The sequence below is a fragment of the Giraffa tippelskirchi genome, chromosome 9 (genome assembly GCF_054371585.1).
Source record: "Giraffa tippelskirchi isolate mGirTip1 chromosome 9, T2T-mGirTip1v1.2.pri, whole genome shotgun sequence".
Classification (NCBI taxonomy): domain Eukaryota; kingdom Metazoa; phylum Chordata; class Mammalia; order Artiodactyla; family Giraffidae; genus Giraffa; species Giraffa tippelskirchi.
The window spans coordinates 4,291,888-4,310,937 of record NC_137283.1 but is presented as its reverse complement, the minus strand read 5'-3'; the positions used below and the strand labels follow the sequence as shown (position 1 = coordinate 4,310,937).

Here is a 19,050-nt window from a genome sequence, read left to right as displayed (position 1 = left end):
TCACTAACACCCAATTTACAGCTTGATAATGTCTATAGTCAAAATTGATTCACTGTGACATTTGAAAGTGAATACAGATGTTCATGACTCAGCTATCTGTAAAATTTGAAAAACAAATCCACTCTGATTGCATTGCAAAAGAACTCAAATCCTTTTAGAAAAAGCAACTGCAAATACTTAATTTATAAAAAACAATAAGCTTAAAAAGCATGTAGACCCTTGTTCAATATTCAGGATTCAATATAGAAAAAATCAGTAGGTGTTAAAAGAAATAGAATTCTTGATGCACCTTAATCAAGTGTGAGAGAATACACCGTGGTCCAGAAATCTGACATTATTTTGTAATAATTATTAAAGACTGATGTTATTCTAGATGGAATCTACAAACTGAGGTGGTGAAGGACTAAAGAACCATGATTTCATTGGTCTCTCTCTCTCCATGACATTTCACACTTACTTGTAAACTCTGTGTTAAGTCTTTAAGTCTTTGACCTGATGTGAGAATTACCCATGTAGGTTTAAACACTGGGTTGGCTTCCTCATTCATTATCCATCAAAACTCTGCCAGTGGGTATGATCAAAAGAAAGTATAAAATTATTCTGAATTTTGCAGGATAATCCTTCCACAAAACATCACACATTATACAGCACACTGTCCTGGGTGACTTAAAAAATTACATATATACACATACATACATATATATATATATATACACATACATATATATACACACATGCACATACATATAGGCTGCTCTGGATCTTAGCTGCGGCAAGTGGGATCTTGTTCCCTAAGCAGGGATTGAGTCCAGGCCCCCTGCATCGGAGGCACAGAGGCTTAGCCGCTGGACCACCAGGGAGGTCCCCTGGGTGACTTCTGGACTCTGTCCCGACAGACTCTCTGCGCCTGCCTCCCCCTCACTGACTCAGACTGTGGGCAGGAGGGCACGTGAATGAAACACTGTCATCCGCCGGGTTTGAAAGCCTTGCACAGTGACGAGGCGATATCAACGTGACGAAACAAAACCAGTGGTTGAAAAAATACGTTCTGCTCTTGGAAAGTATGGTGCTATTTCTTTCCCTGGGTTCTTTCTTCTATCCCTACGTTCTTTCTTCTGTCTATAGGTTTCCAATGTGTTTGAAAAGAGAAATATGGGTCATGGATCAAAGCTTTAGTTTTTAAAAATCCATTATGCTACAAATGAAACAGAACAGGGTATATCACAGCCATTCTTACTCCTCATACATTTTGAAGACAAATTTGTGCTAAAACCAGATATTAGAGGGAAGTTAATGTGAGAGGGAGAGAATTTTTAGCCAAGTTTGAATACACATGAGGGAACAAAAATCTCTTTCTATTTGTTCATTTTTAATATCCTTAGAAATCCAACAATCCAGTTGCAGACCAGATAATAAACAAAGGGATTTAACACTACTAATGGTTTCAAAATAGAGAATTAAATGGATTCAAGAGGTATCCCTGGAAACTTCAACAGGATTTTGCCACAGACATCACACACACACACACACACATACACACACACACACACTCCTTTGCCAAGAAACCCTGATACAATGTAGTAAGGTATGTTATTTATTAGACTAGCTAAAGCAATTGGCATCTTCATTCATATATGAGGAGAAAAACTTCAAAGATTCATCTTGTCCTTTTTTTAAAGGCATACTGCAAGTTAAGGGTTCATTGCAGGCTATGTAAGTGAACAAACTGGCTTTCAACAGGAAAGAATTCAGAAATACAGACTTTCCACATGGACTATCTCTAGAAATAAACAGTAAGACAAAAGAAGCATTTTTAAAAACATATAAAGCTCAGAGTGTTAAAGAGCAGCCTTTGTATCGCAGGTCTTACTATTTCTTAAAAGTAATAAAATAGTAGACTTGCTTCTCAATTATTAGAATATGGTTTATCTAATTTGGGGAGTTTATGGAATGGATCTTAAAACACATAGCTTTCTTTTTTACCATTTACTAAGCTCTAGGCTGTCTTGAATTATTTGGAATGTATTCAAATTACATTAACCCAAAGAGAACATATATCTATATATTGTGAACCGAATAGAACATATATCTATATATTGTGAACAAAATAGAACATATATCTATACATTGTGAAGCTAATTATAAGTTAGCTTGCTGCTTTTGAACTGTGGTGTTGGAGAAGACTCTTGAAAGTGCCTTGGACTGCAAGGAGATCCGACCAGTCAGTCCTAAAGGAAATCAGTCCTGAATATTCATTGGGAGGACTGATTCTGAAGCTGAAACTCCAAAACTTTGTTCATCTGATGTGAAGAACTGACTCACTGGAAAAGACCCTGATGCTGGGAAAGAGTGAAGGTAGGAGGATAAGGGGACAACTGAGGATGAGATGGTTGGATGGTTTCACCGACTTGATGGACATGAGTATGAGCAAGCTCCGGGAGCTGGTGATGGACAGGGAGGCCTGGCGTGCTGCAGGCCGTGGGGTTGCAAAGAGTTGGACATGACTGAGTGACTGAACTGAACTGAATTATAAATTATTTGAGAATGTTTTGTGATCTTGTTTTTCCTCCATGAAATTCTCAAATCAAGTCAAAAGCAGACCCTAGACTAATGGATTCTTGACTGATATCTATGCATGCATGTTTTCGAGGAGGGCAAGGCAATCCCCTCCAGTGCTCTTGCCTGGAGAATTCCATGGACAGGGAGACCTGGTAGGCTACAGTTCATGGCGTCAGAGAGTTGGACACAACCGAGCTACTAAACAACAACAATTAATGAATCTTTTCTGTCAGAATTTTCTTCTCAATCAATTTTATGTCAAACACGAATATATAAAGATGGCCACACTTCTTTGATCAGAAAGGATACAGAAGTAATTTCAGTCTTGCTGCCTTTTTTTTGAGGGTAAAGGTAAAAGACCAAGTTTTCTCAAATCTGACATGAAGAAATTTATATGCAGCCTGGTGATTCTAGGTAAATGAATTAACTAGATAGGGATTTCCTTATCTAAAATCATGGGTTTGAATTAGGTGTGCCCTGAGGATTTTTATGTGCTTTTATAAGAAATCAGAAATGGTTTAGAAGAAGAACACAAATATTAGAAGAACTTACTGTTCATTGTTTATATGTACAGATACTGCCACATTAGATGTTAATCTACTCAATAATAATTTTTCACTTGATAATAATTGCGATAATTATCAATTATGGAGAATGGAACAGGACAACAATGTATATTATCTGTTCTTTATTTGCAGTTTCTCTGTAGCCTGAGATTGCTATATGTCTATCGATCTATACAGATGTGTATATAAATACATGAAATTGCCTCAACATGTTGATGTGATACCCTTTCTCACTGCACTCTAAGACACTACAGCCAATCACCTTGCAGACTCTAAAGGCCACAGTAAGTTGATGTATGCTCCTAACAATTGTAGCTTTCATCTTCAACACTCCTCTGTCCTTAACTTTCTCTCCACAGAAACCAGTCACATAAACCTACAGCGATCAGAGATGAACGGAGGCGGGTAGGCTCCAATGGAGGCACTCGAGGCTCCCATTAAAGAGGGTTATTTATGCTTATTCACATACTGAAAGGCTCTTCAGTACTTTAGTCGTTTTGTGAAGCATCTTTATAGCCATCATCAAATTTCAATCTACAGCAGAATATAGGAAATCGAGATTAAGTGCAAATGTCCTGTAGTACCTGTCCCTGTGCACTGACCTCTGTTACCGTTTGAAGATAAGATACATTAAAGCTTTGATTTTCAATTTGGTTTTCAATAAATAAAGTAAAACTGGTTTCTATTACCCTTCATTACTGACCTATGAGAATACACTATTTTTCAATAGAAGACTATATAGGCCTGTTAATTTATTTTGGTTATAGGTAAGGGAGGAAGGAATTAAACACAACAGGGTTGTGTTAGGGAGGAAGTTCTAGGACAGTTTTTTTCTTAACAAAAGGGTCCTAGGGGCTGGGGATGTTAGACAAACCCTGTAAAATATCAAAATATTGTGATGCGGAAGAATCTATATGTTCTCTGTTGTAATTTCCAAAAAGTAAGTGTCAACTAGTCACTATTAAAACAATTTGTTAAATATACTTTACCTGTATTAAAATATGGGCACTATGGGATATATACAAATTGTTCTGGCTCCTCAGAAAATTAGAGAATCTTTAAATTACATCATTATGATTAATTACACATAGTAGTGTAGTTTGGATATGTAACCCTGGGGTCTGATGATTTGATGCTGTAGAGATTTTTCAAATAAGCAAGGATAGTGATGATTGCCAAATATTGGGCTCAAGCCTTATGTAGAAAACACCTCATAAATTATTTTATTCTCTGGATTTTGTATCATTTGAAAATTTACTTGCTACACTTATAGGTGATTTCTTTTTTTAAGAAAAAATTATAGAAAGCAAGCTCCTTGAAAGAGAAGACTCAGCATTGAGTCTTTAACTGCTAAACTGTTTTCTTTTCCTCCTTCCCTTTCTATTTTTTAATCTTAATTTTTCAAGGCTTAACACATGACTAGAGGGATGGTGGAGGCAGAAAATGCTATCTTGGTTAGAAATTTGATCCCTTCTCCAAAACCATTCAGACCACCAGTTAACAGAGTTGAAAGGGATAGGGCGGGAATGCCACGGAAGATTTTTCCCTCGCTCTGCTTGAGATGAGCTCACATTGATTAATTTTCGAGAGGCTAAAGCTGATTAGTATTCTTTGTGTTGGCTTCAATTCCAAGATGTCATTCAGTGTACCTGGAGCATCTATCATGTGATGTGAGCAGACAGAGCTAAAAGGGAACAGCAGTGACTACAAATCTTGTAGAAGGTATTCACGTGGAAAGCAGGCTACAGGAAAAGGTATCAAAATATCTGGGCAGCATCTTCCACATATTTGCTGATGTAACTAAAGCTCTCAAGGGTCCAGCAGTGGGGAGATGCTTCTCTACTCTCTGTGCAGAGACAAATGGACAGAGGCAGCTAGTCATACATCACAGGATTCCTGGGTCAGCTTTCTTCCAGCTCTTACTTTTGTTTCCATCAGTGTAAATTTTACATGTAAATGAGGGCAGCTCCTTTGAATGAAGTGTATCCTTTAAATGTATTAACATGAATTATTCAAGGACACGGCAGGAAAGCAACAGATGTGCCATCTGAGGGGGGTTATGCTTAGTTTCACTTGATGAATGTTTGTTTTGTTGCTTTGAAAAATTAATGCAATAAAATATTTAATATTTAAAATGAATAAAGAGGTTTCAAATTTACTTGGAGAAAAAGAATATTTCCTTCCAGGAATTTTTTTTTTTTGATGTGCCATTGACATTAAGTAGGATAGTATTAAATAGTTTGTCTTGATGTGCTATGAAAGTTGCAGAGAATATTCATAAAGTGTAGCTGTGTGAGCACTGATTATGCATTGAGAGAGAAATTTTGAAATGTGAGAAACTCAAGCATACTGTATCACTCAGATATCTCAGAAAATAAGTAAAAGGATGGATAATTTGAAACTGGTTATTTGGTGCAGGAAGATAGAAGATTATATAAAATTTGAATCATTTAATCATCTGTGTTCAAAGCTTCTTTTGTGGTCTTCTAATCTTGAAACATAGTTGCAAGTCATTAAGTCAAGCTCCATTTATGAAGAGAACTCAATCATTATTTCCTTAATAAGAACTGGCTTCTCTTATGGGTAAATCAATGGCTTTTATTGTTATTTTTAATTTTTTATTTGTTTATTTTTTGCTGCACTGTACGGCTCGTGGGATCTTAGTTCCCTGACTAGAGAATGTGTAGTCTTAATCACTGGACCTTAATCATTGAGGAATTCCCTCAATGGCATTTTGTAAGATAAACCTGTCTGAAACATTTGCTAAATAATTATAGAAGTTAAAGAAAAAAAATACAATAACAGAAAAAATATAATAACTTTAAGGATCATACAATCCACTGTATGCTTAGTGGAGAGTTCCTGGATTCTAGGGTTAGGGAACTCAAGAGTTTCTCATCACGTGGCATTTTACCATCATCCCTGGGGGTGACAATAACTTAGAGACCCGTGTTTTCCCCTTGCATCACCTTTCACCCAACCAAAGTCAATCAAAATAATTGATTTTTTAATCCCTCTCATATATTCCCTCATCATTTAAAGGAGAAAATATTTTCTCCAAGTATTTATTTTTTCAATTTTTTACAAAAAGGATCTCTAAGGGATTTAAAAAACAATTTTCCTCCCAAGTGAAAGCAGAAGCTTTTCTCAGAGGAAACATTGCAGAAATCCCCTGGGACACCGTCAGAGAGACAGTTTGAGTGAGTACCAGGCCTCAGCATCCTGACTCACCGCCTGGTGCAGACAAGGGGCTCAGAGGAGCTGCTGCCAGCTGCCCGCACTTGTCTAGAGAAGCAAAGACGCGAGTCAGTCCTCACAGGTCAACCTGCAGGCCACCGTTTCCCTGACTCTTCCCCATCTGCATGCGCCGTAAATCAACAGAGCCACGTGACCAGCACTGAAATACAGTCACTGGTATTAACTGTGCTCCCAACGAATGAGGCGCCTTCACCTCTGCCTACCAAACCCCAACACAGTGAGTAGAGGGTCACTGATGCTAACAGGCCCTTCTCTGCACCGTGTCAAAGACTTGAGCTCCAAGCCTAAATCTTATGGGTAAACAGTTTTACCTTTTTGCCGGGCACTTACTGGTTCTTCACATGAATCCTTTGATTTATCTTTAGCAAGCATCTATACTGACTCCCAATCAGAAACAAATATAAGGCTCTTCAGCAGCTTTGAAAGCATTCTCCATCGTTTCTACCTTCATAGATGATGGACGCCATCTGTTTGCATCTGTATTGTGAGGATGTAACCACTCACGTCATTAACCTAAGAGTCATCTGAGAGTCATTCTGGACACACCTTCCTTTCCCCCAACTAACACAGAATCTCTCACCAGAATGTAGCTGCAAACGTTCATTAACATTCACAATAAATATAATATTACATTCATATTAATATCAAACATTATTAACAATAAATAAACATAATCTGGGAGATGACTGTATCTACCACCCACCATCAGGCCATCTTTAGCTCTTTCCTGTGCCCAGCAATAGTTTCCAGTGGTCACCCAATTTCCACTCTTTTTTCCCCTATAATCCAGTATCTACACTATAACTTTTAACAGATATAAATGGGACTATGTCAGTCCCTTGCTTAAAGCTTCCAAGGGCACGTAGATTCCAGCCCCGACCTTTAAGGAGGCCTGAGGCTCCGAGGAATCAGACCAGCCCTGACCCCAGCCTGTGATGAAGCCCTGCTCCCTCCTTCCTGGGATCCACAGCCATCCGTCACCCTGCAGTTGCACAGACCCCCATTCGTTCTGCCTCAGGGTTTTGCACATGGGTTCCTTCCACCTGTAATGCTCCCCTCTCCCCTCCTCTTTACCTATCCATGTCCATTTCAGGTCTCAGATTAAATAGTCAACCCAGAAAGTTTTTTTTTTTTTTTTTTTGAGAACTAAAATCAGTTCAGTTCAGTTCAGTTGCTCAGTCGTGTCTGACTCTCTGTGACCCCATGGACTGCATCACGTCAGGCTTCCCTGTCCATCACCAACTCCCGGAGTTTACTCAAACTCAGGTCCATCGAGTTCATGATGCCATCCAACCATCTCATCCTCTGTCGTCCCCTTCTCCTCCTGCCTTCAATCTTTCCCAGCATCAGAGTCTTTTCTAATAGGTCATATCTCATTTTATTGTATTCTGTTGTTTATTTTAATTTATAGCATTACACATTTGGGGGTTCTTTGATTATCAACTATCTCCCACTCAGACATTAGCTCCATGAGTTCAGGGCTGCTAATTATTTTGGTTGCCACTATATTTCCAAGAGCTTCAGTAAATATTTGTTAAAGTAAAGGAATAAATTCCAGCACAGCTTCACTCAATCAATTTCACCGGATATGTTTTTCCTGTTTTTTTGTTTAATTGTCTTGCCTAGACCAGAAAGTAATTAGGGCTGCTAGCACTCCACTCCAAAACTTTAACTGGTAGAGTTTAGGATATTTTAAAGCAAGGTGACAGTGAATAAATAATATTGACCTCTATTTGTGTTGGTGCTGATGATAAGTATTATTACTATGCAAATACTTACTGAGTACTTATTGGGAGGTGACTCTCCATTAAGGCCTTTACATCTATAACCTCATTTAATTTAATAATCCTATGTGTGTGTGTGTGTGTATGTGCTAAGTTGCTTTAGTCATATCCAACTCTTTGTGACCCTATGGACTATAGCCCACCAGGGTCCTCTGTCCGTGGGCTTCTCCAGGCAAGAATATTGGAGTGGGGTGCCATGCCCTCCTCCAGGGGATATTCTCGACCCAGGGATCCAACTGGCATCTCTTATGTGTCTTGCATTGCCGGGCAGGTTTTTTACCACTGCACCACCTGGGACTTCCCTAATAATTCTATGAGGTAGGTGGTATCATTGTTCTCCTTATAGAGGTGAAGAGCCTGAGTCACGAAGGGTAAAGTCACTTGCCCCCCAGTCACACAGCTAGTAGGTGGCAGAGCTGGGATTCTGATCTCTGGTTCAGGTTCAGTTCATGCAGCCTTTCTATTCTGAGGGGCGCATGGTGGTAGGGGACCAGGCGAGCAAGCTTGGTAAGCATCAGAGTGGAGACAAAGCATGAGGGGCCTCCACTGCAGAAGAGGAACTTCAGCTGGAATATGACGCTCATCTGGGGATGCCTGTCCTGGAAATTAAAGTGGAATTTGGATCAAGCACATATTTTTGGATAACTAGAATTGAAGCTATGAAAAATGAATGGTAATTATGGATGAGTCTGGGAACCAAGGTTTGGATATTGTTCTAAATCCATTTTTTCCCCTCTTTTTACTCCTCTGTTATTTTAGATTGAGAATCCCAAAGGCGCAAAAGAGAAATCAGAGCATTATATGGTTAACAGAGAACTATGATGATACAACACTGAATTCTGGTTTGTACGCTAAAATTTATATTAATATGTCATTAGATTTTAGATCACCAGAGACAGAGCTCAGTGATGTTTCTGGTTAACTGAAAATATTCAGTAAACTACAACAGGATCTAAAACAACTTGGAAATTAAGGTATAACATTATCTTCAAATTTAAAAAAGTAGAATCTGGTCATTATAGGAAAAAAAAAATAGACTGGTGAGGATTAAGTACAGGCATAGCCATTATATGCTAGCGCCAATTCAAGTTTCCTATTTATGTGTCCAAGATATTGACATACAACTGTAAAATGCCCTGATGTGTCTGTCACAGCTCTGTTAAAGGAAGTCCTTTCTGGTACATCTGCCAACAGGTTGTTAGTGGACCCACCAGGATCTCTTAGAAGAGGAAGGTTCTGTCTTGGTTCTCATAGCTGACTTGATGGGAGTTTTTGGACTAGAGGACAGTTCTAGCCATTAACTCATGAGCTCAACCATGTGGCTCAGTGGTAAAGAATCAGCCTGACAACGTAGGAGACACAGGTTCCATCTCTGGGTCGGGAAGATCCCCTGGAGAAGGAAATGGCAACCCACTCCAGTATTCTTGCCTGGGAAATCCCACAGAGAGAGGAGGCTGGCGGGCTACAGTCCATGGTGTAGCAAAAGGGTTGGATATGACATAGCTACTAAACAACAACTATGGTATCTCTAAGGTAAGAAAATGCTCCTTCCTTAATGATAAACAGCAAGATCTAGTCCTTATAGATTGGGCCTAGTTCAAAGCCATCTTCCAAAAATGGATTTTCTGGAAGAAAAAAAGAAAGGAAGCTACTGAGAAGCTATTTGAATAATGATGTCAGCTAAAGTAGGCACCTACTTGTTTCTTTCATCATTTATTTGTTGGGAATTTTTAAAAAATGACATCCTGAAATGCCAAAGATGATAGGATAAGAGGCTTTTAAGCATGATTTCAGCATCTCTAGTTACTCACTTTCTTTTTGCAACATGGAATTTCTGTGAAAATAGGAATACACACAACAAAATAGGATTGACTCCAAGGCTTTAAGATGAGATCAATGTAGAAAATGAAAATGCAATTCTAGCAGGCAGCATTTACATAACACCCTTCTTGAAAGAAATCAATGCTATTCACCTACTCACTCCACTTAGGTATGAGAGGCTTTAAAAAATAAATAGAAGACTTTCTGAAAGCAGGCTATGTTACATAATTTCACAAACCCATGGGTGCAGAGGAATAAGGTGCATATTCTACAAGGGGCTGGTGTGAGGGTCCCCTGATTTCCTGGACGGTCTCCCACACTCACTGAAAGGAGGAGACAAACTTAAACAAACAGAAAGCCTGGGGAGCTCAGTGTCAGAGGATGTTCACCAAAAGAGAATTAAAAGCTTTGAAAAGTAAATGTAAATCCAATTTGTATTTCAAAGATCATGCAATTGGGGAAATTTCACTCCATATCAAAGTGGGACTATTTTACTATTGAGGCGCTAAAATAGCTCAGTATTTTCAACTTCAAAATCCCCATAACTGACACAAAAAGCAAGAAAATGGGGCAGGCACACCCACAAAAAGCAGTCCTTTTGAAAATTAAGTAATTCTCTGGAAGGCTTACTCTCTTCCTGTAAGACACTTGGTAAATCACAATACCAGAGAGACTGAAGGGGAGAGGGTAACACCTGGGTCATTTTGGAGAAGCTCCTACATCTGCAGAGGGTCATGCTCAGAGGCACACTTCTGAGAGCTTTGATATTCAATGAAAAATCATCAAGGCAGGCTTTTCTAATGATTATACAAGGAGTATGGATTACAGATTACTCAGGAATGAGTCATGCTCTTTGGAAAGTCACAGAGCCAAAGTCCACAAAATGCATTCATAATTCCTATCTACACTCAGGTAAACTGGAATGGAGTCCTACTAGAGGCTGGCCAAATGTTAGAATACTTCAGAAATAAGTGGCATGATGCAAGTGTTTTCATTCTTTACATACGAGATCTAACCTTTATAGCACAACTATTTAATATGTTTTGCTTTGATACAATATTTTAACTTTCATATACTGCTTTTCTTCCACCATTTTTTCCCAGAGTAGATGTTTTAACTGTATTTGAAATATTGACTAAAATATTTTCTCATTATCAGTGCAGAAGAGAGCCTTTCATTTCAGTAAAAATGTGTTCACAGTTGAAAAAAGTGGAAAAGATATCAACATGGCTGGTGTTTCTTGTTTGTAGGCAGAGTCATAAGATACCGTAATATCTTCTGCCTTTAAGATTTTGAGTTGTAAGATGCAGAAAATGGATAGCATTGCCTACAGAGTGGAAGTGATTTATGTCACACCATCTAGCACAGCAAAAAACCATTCTGGAACACAAGGCTATAATTCGGAATGGCTGCCAGATGATGTCATAATTTTGCTTTGGTAACAAGCCCTCATGTTGAAAGTCTCCTTTTGAAATCAATGGTTCTGTCTCACTTAAAATCACAAATGAACAAATCATAAAATGATCATATATTGTGAGGTGGGGAGCAGGTAAAAAAATTAATTCTAAAGTTATTGTGGGGAAAAAAAACAGAAATATTATTTAAAAGAAGAAAACTGTCAAGGTGGCAATGGGCAGAGCCCTTCCAGGTGTTAAAACATCACAGAAAATGCTTATTATTAAAGGTATAACTCAACACCTGACTTGACAGGTAGATCCATGAAAACAATAGAAATTCCAAGAAAATTTAAAAGATATTCATGGTAACTGACTAGATGAAAAATGTAGCATTTTGATTCAATGAGAAGGAATATATCATTCAATAAATGGTGCTGGAACAACTATCAGGAAAGAAAAAGAAAGCTAGTTTCTCCCTTTTTGTATCTTATGCCAAAAATCTATTTTAGATAATTTTATAATCAGATTTTTTAAATGAAACAATACTTTTATTTATATGTACACACACATATATACGTACGTATGTCTATGTAAAATTTTACAAGAATCTGAAATGAAAAAAAACACACCATTAACGAAGGCAAAAGGTAAGTGACTGACAAACACCTGTTTTCTTTCATGCAAACACCAGCTCTCTCTTCTACAATGAATAAGAAGCAGGTCAGCTGAAAACTGAACGGACAATATGAACAGAGAGCTCGAAAAGAGGAAATGTCAAAGTTCTAAACACATGAAAAGAGGCCCAAACTTCACTTATAGTTCTTTTATTAAGACTACGATATGGTCAATTCTCACCTGTTACATTAGAGAAGAACAAGACTCACAACCATCATGTTAGCTGAGGTGTCAAGAGAATGAACTTCTTATACTGACTGTTGTGAGTCTGACTTAGGATAATGTGTAAGAGGAGAATTTGGCAAAATTGATCAAAATCTAGTAAGCAAGAATACTATTTTACCCAGCAGGTCCGCTTCACACATTTTTCCTATAGATAGGTTGCATTTATGTGAAAAGGAACAAATATCAATTTGAATTTTTGTGCTATTTGTAACAGAAAAGGATTAAAAAAACAACCTAGATATTCATAAATAAGGAACTTAGAAGATTTTTATTAAAAGTATGTGTATCATTAAAATGGGATACAAAGCCATCATCAAAAGTAGTGAAACAGCTTTCCTTGCACTGTGAACAACCTTCAGGTTCATTGTTGAGTGAAAAATATCAAGGATTATAAGAGAGTGTATACTTGCCTCCACTGGAGTGAAAATCTAAATGTACATTTTCATGCACACCCTCTGGAAACATAAGAAATGCTGATATTAGTTTTTCAAGGGGGAAAACTAGGGTGACCACCACAGGAAAAGAAGAGAAACTATTTTTCCTTGTGAAGCTTGTTTGAATGTTGCAACTATTTCCATACATTAACAACTCAAAATATAACAAACCAAGTGTACATTAAAAAAAGAATCCATCACAGTCAAGTTTTAAATTTTCCAGGAAAATAAATGGCTTACTATTACTATTTTAAAATTAAGCTACCTAAGAGACAACAAGCAAATCAAGGATTATATAGTGATTAACCCAAGTATAAGATAAAATTTAGGATCCACTCCCAATTAGTAGTACCAAAATTAAAATAAATAAATAAAGGACACTGGTTTGATATCAAAAATGGGTACTTTATCATATCTAATTTTCAAAGACTGATCTTTCAACTGGAGAATAAACAAAACGAGGTACAACAGTTCAAAGAAATACCACTCACTCAGCATTAGCAAGAAGTGAACTATGATCATTCAACAGCATGTTATCGACTTTAAATCCTTAGGCTGAGAAGGAAAGCAGATTCAGAAGACTGTATGATATTATTTATATAACATTCTCCAAAAAGCTAAACTATGGGGATGAAAAACAAAGCTGTGATTTCCAATGAACAAAGGGGAAAGGGATGGTTTGACCACAAAGAGACAGTATAAGAGTTTTCAGGAATTTTGGAGATAGTGTGACGAAAGTGATTTTAAAGTAGGTCTGGAAGCAAGAATAGCTAAAAATAAAAAATAAAAAGCTGAAAGTCAGATATAGAGCAGGAACTAGTTCTGTGAGATACAATGTAAGGTCACATACATGTGTTGGTGTGACTTTTGTGTAAAGTAAGCATACGTGTCACAGGCAATTAACCTCATACAGGGAACAGTAATATCTAATAGTGTGGAGGGACGGGTTAATGTCTAAGTACTGCTGAGATACCTTGTTGAAGAATCAATTTGATATTTAGTTGATACCAAATATACTACAAGTTAAATACAGAGAAAAAGTAAAAGATATACCAGTGAATTCTGATGAAATCTCAATACCTGAAGGTTTTTTTTTTTTTTTTATAGTATAGTGTATTCAAAATCCTGAGTCAAAATCTAAAATCAAGAGTCATACAGAATGAAGTCAGTCAGAAAGAGAAAAACAAATATCATATACTAATGCATATATATGGAATCTAGAAAAACGGTACTGACGAGCCTACTTATAGGGCAGGAATAAAGATGCAGACTGTGGGGGAAGGAGAGGGTGAGATGAATTGAGCATAGGACTGATATATACACACTACCATGTGTAAACTAGACAGCTAATGGGAAGCTGCTGTATAGCACAGGGAGCTCAGCTCAGTGCTCTGCGATGACCTAGAGGGTGGGGAGGGGGAACGCGAGACAGGTCCGAGAGGGAGGGGATGTGTGTATATGTATATGTATGTATCTACATCCATATATATCTGACTCACTTTGTTGTATAGCAGAAACTAACACAACATTATAAAGCAATTATACACCAATTTAAAAATTAATTTTAAAAAGGTATAGTGGAGAAGATTACATTTCACTTAAAAGTTAAACTATTATTATTATTATTATTTTTACAATGTAAGTTACACTTAAACAGCAAACTAGGTCAAAACACTTGTAAGAAATGTGATAGACAAATACTTAATATTTTAATATAGAAGTAGTTAAAACAATAAAATTGACCAAACTCAGGCTTTTAAAAATCTAACCAGATGGAACATAACCCAGTTACCTCGTTTGAGCCAAAACAGACCAAACTAGCCCCTCAAGTTCTACTCAGTTCAAAGGGCTCCTCAAGTTCTGATCTGGGCCTCTCCCCCCAGGTGGGATGGATCACTCCCTTCTCCTACCCCATCCCCTGGCCCCTCATTACTCTTATTCCACTGCATGTTTATCCCTCACCCTGGAAATATATTCCTAGGTTTACTTTACAGTCAAGAATATTTTCTAAATAAAGAAAAAATATTAAATGTCTACTAGTGTAAAAGACTTGAGTTAACATCAGATAAACCAGGCTTTGGGCTTCCCAGGAGGCTCAGTGTTAAAGAATCTGCCTGCCAAACAGGAGACACAGGTTTGATCCCTGAACTGGAAAGATCCTCTGGAGAAGGAAATGGCAACACACTTCAGTACTCTTTTCTTTTTTTGTTTTTAATTTATTTTTTATTGAAGGATACCATTGCTTTATAGAATTTTGTTGTTTTCTGTCCAACCTCAACGTGAATCAGCCATCGTGATACATATATCCCCTCCATTTTGAACCTCCCTCCCATCTCCCGCCCCTCTAGATTGATACTGAGCCCCTGTTTGAATATTCTTGCCTGGGAAATCTCATGTAGAGAGGAGCTTTAAAGTCCACAGGGTCACAAAAGAGTCAGACACAACTGATTGACTAAAAAGCAGCAGCAGAAACCAGAACTTTAGAGTATGCCATCTTTTAGTGCCTCCAATCACTGAACTACACAGACTGTCTACCATGTCATTGAGACTTTGATATCTTTGGCCTTAATCTAGGATTGCTGAAATGTTTTTCACTGCGGTAGATATTCTTTTATGATTTTGAGATTCATAACCCCTTTGTAACCACAAAAAGAATTCAAGTCAGTTCTTTGAATTAGGTATCTGTAGCAACTGCTTTTCTAAGTGGTACTTTTCAGCCTAAAAGAAGTTCTCAGAGCGAGACACCTTCTCTGGTATCTCAGGAATGCCAGGAACAAAAAGCATTATCCAATCTCACTAAGTTTCCATGGCTTCTTCAGTTCATTCAGTGGACGGATACCAGACAGAAGGAGAAAAAAATCTGTAATTCCTCTGAGGCTTTTTAGCAAAATGCCTTTTCTTCTGGACCCAGCTCTTTATATGCAACTCAAAACAGCAAAAATTAAAAGAAAGTCATTCTACAGAGTAGTTTTTGAAGAAAGATGGTTTCTCTAAAGGAAGTTTCTATAAACATGCTACCTTTCCTTTATAACAAGAGAACCACTTATGATGTGCTCAGACGCCCAGTCCTATGTGACTCTTCGTGAGCCCGCGGACTGTAGCCCAGGAGGCTCCTCAGTCCATGGGATTCTCCGGGCAAGGATTTTGGAGTGGGTTGCCATTTTTACTCCAGGGGATCTTCCCAACCCAAGGATTAAACCTGGGTCTCTTATGTCTCCTGCACTGGCACGGGGATTCTTTACCATTGCACCGCCTGGGCAGCCCTGCTGCTTATATATACTAACCGGGCTTCCCAGGTGCTGCTGGCGGTAAAGAACCCGCCTGCGAATGGAGCAGATGGCGGACATGCAGTTTCGATCCTTGGGTTAGGACAGTCCCCTGGAGAAGGGCATGGCAACCCACTCCAGTATTCTTGCCTGGAGAATCCCACGGACAGAGGAGCCTGGTGGGCTACAGTCCATAGGGTCACGAAGCGTTGGACAGGACTGAAGCGCCTTAGCACGCATGCAAATGAAAAACAAAGTATGCAGTTTACTGGAAGTGTTGACCAAATATTTCCATTCTTCCAGAAGCTAGAATAAGTATTGAAGTGAGCAACTGCATCTCAAAGAGGAAAGCTTCAAATGTACTAAAGGTATGAAACACTTAAGCCAACAGAGAATACTCACCTTATTTAGCACATAAAGAAGAAACATGTCCTCCAAGCTGGGAATGGAGGGAAAACATACGCAGAGGAAGAGTGATGGGATTTCCTCCTGATTGCCTCTCCTAGAGTATTTTCCTCTCAATCCAACAACAAAAAAATTATGGCTTAGTAGAACTCCTCACACCTAAAGAGCGCCTACATACACCAGGAACATCCCACCGACTCGACACGGCCAGCTTATTCAGTCCACAGCCACCTTACAGTGACGGCACCCAAAGGAGCCATGACTACCTCCATTTTGCCTATGAGAATTGAGCGCAGGTTAAGTAATTTCCCCAAAATCACATGTCTAGGAAGTGGCAGAACTAAATCCTGGAATCAGTCAGCCCACTTCCTATGTGTCTGAGCAATTTACATAAATCCTGTAACTCTCAGCCTCCTCATCTGCAAAATGGAACAGTGCCTTTCCACTAAGGGCACTTTGAGACTAATCCATAATGCACTAAGCGCAATGGTCGGCTTACAGTAACCCCTACTTCATTCTCCCCAGAAAAGAAGTGCTTATTGATAGAATGTGGGGAACATAAGAACACAGGCACTTCTTGCCTCTAACTATCTCCTTGTGCCCCAGCTTTGCTGAGATTTAATTAACATGTAATGTGTACATTTAGCTCAGGTGTTCAAAGTGTCAGTTTAATACATGCATATATTGGTTTGATTACCTCCACAGTGTTAGTAAACACCTCCTCTAACTGCATCTTCTAGGAGATAATGGTGTTAAAAAGTGACTCTGAAGTAGTCATTTACAAAGATGAACCAGAGAAACACTCCGCAGGCAGACAGGAAAGGCCAACAAGCAGAATCTGGAAACGCTTACATCCGAAAGTTAAAATAGTACACCCAAAGGCGAAAATTATTTTCACTGCAGAAGCCAAATGAGTATAAAATAAATCTACTAAATCCAGAATGAATGTGTTTCTGTGCCAAACCTAAGGCAGCAAGAGATTAACAATGTAAACAAAACAGCTTGATAAAAATTTTCTGAACAAAGAGGTAACAGAAGTCAAAGGGAGAAGCTCTTGGTGCTATTGATAAAGGACTTCACTCAGCCATCAGGGAGAAAAGGCATAAATATTTATTCAAATTGCAGTTCAAATCAATGGAAAGGTTAATGAGTCCATTCTGCTGATGGCACAGGCCCTGCAGCCCCCATGCAGGACAAGGACAGAACCTGCAGAACATCACTAAGAGAGGAACCTTTGCCAAGCTCGAGCTGTGTATATGAAAGACAACCGGTCTAATTGCTAGTTGTGGAATTAATTAATCATAACAACCAACAGGATGTGAGGTATTCTAACACATTTTGTATTTTGTATTATTTTTGCTTCTTTTAATTTTCATAATCCATTACTTAAAAAAAAAATCTAGAGATAGAAGCAATAGAAAGTATGAGGTAGAATCGAGAGAGAATTTAAAATTTACGAGAAAGAAAAGGATACATGCTCTTTTGAACACTGACTTTTATCCAAAGAAAGCTTTTTAAATTTAAACGTTTTAAAATTTACAAAGAGGAACACAATACGCAAAATATTTCTGTATGGAATCGTTGTAGTTGGTTTCTATTTTCACTTTATAACTATTTACTGATTGACTATATTAAGACCCAGTGTGGCTGAGAAACCACGAACAGTGGGCTCAATGTTTTAAAATTCAATTCAGTGTATCTATATTAAACATTTCCTATGTTTAAATACTGGTACTGGAGGAGATATAAGGATTAAAAAAGGCATAATTCTGCCATCCAGTGGGATAAGGTAAGTCCCAAGGCTACATATCACAAATAGAGACTCAATATAGAATAAAATGATTTGATGAACTGCAGTGAAAGTTAAAAGAGAAACTGAAGATCAGAAAAATCTGTATGAAAAATGCTACATCTATATTTGAGCAACATTTCTTTGGGAAATGAGGGTAGCAAGGGATGCAAGGATCTGTGAACTGGAGGTGCAAAGATGTATCATGAGACCACTACAAGAAGTTCGAAATCATTCATGTTTTTATAGTTGTTTTACCTAAAATAATGACTGCCTGCATTAAGATAGCTATCTTGGTCCAATCAGAATTGTGACTAGTATTTATGAATTTGGGAGTCACTGCAGCAAATTTCAGGTAAACATTTATCTGGTGTGCTACTCTTTCTAACCCTGCTAGGAAACTGTTGAGCTCCAGCTGAGATACTTCATTAATTGGACGCCATTCTAGAACGAGATATGGCAACTATGTGAAAAGCTTGGAAATTGAAGAGTGGTCTTAACCTCACTATAAGGGAGGTATATCTTACACAGTCCATGTACTAGATAAGTCCATCAATGATGGTACTTTATAGATTTCAAAAGTGAAATTGTATTTCCAGCCTAGAAGCTGGATGTTGATGAAATGATTCTTATGATGCAAACAAATGCTACTTATAATAGGATTATCTACCATTTCCTACCAGCACTTTTGTGGAACTGTACAAAATCTTTTAGTTAATTCTAGCACCATTTCTGTAAAGAAGGCATTACAAACATCTAATGGACTCATTAGGTTCCTTGATGAACCCAGAAAGAGACTAAATAACTTGCCTATGTTCAAAAGTAACAAGAGACAGAACCAAAACTCAAACCAAGACCAATTAGGGAGAAG

The 19,050-nt window shown here is 38.1% G+C and overlaps 1 protein-coding gene and 1 long non-coding RNA gene across 16 annotated transcripts in view; one reads left to right on the top strand and one right to left on the bottom strand.

Moving 5' to 3' along the window:
- RBMS3 (RNA binding motif single stranded interacting protein 3) overlaps positions 1 to 19,050 on the bottom strand; it is a 1,621,798-nt gene that overhangs the window by 239,777 nt on the left and 1,362,971 nt on the right. The window lies entirely within an intron of this gene.
- On the top strand, positions 14,908 to 18,446 carry LOC145520531 (uncharacterized). Its single transcript, XR_014064551.1, has 2 exons — positions 14,908 to 15,868; positions 16,142 to 18,446. It is a non-coding gene; the product is annotated as an uncharacterized LOC145520531 (long non-coding RNA).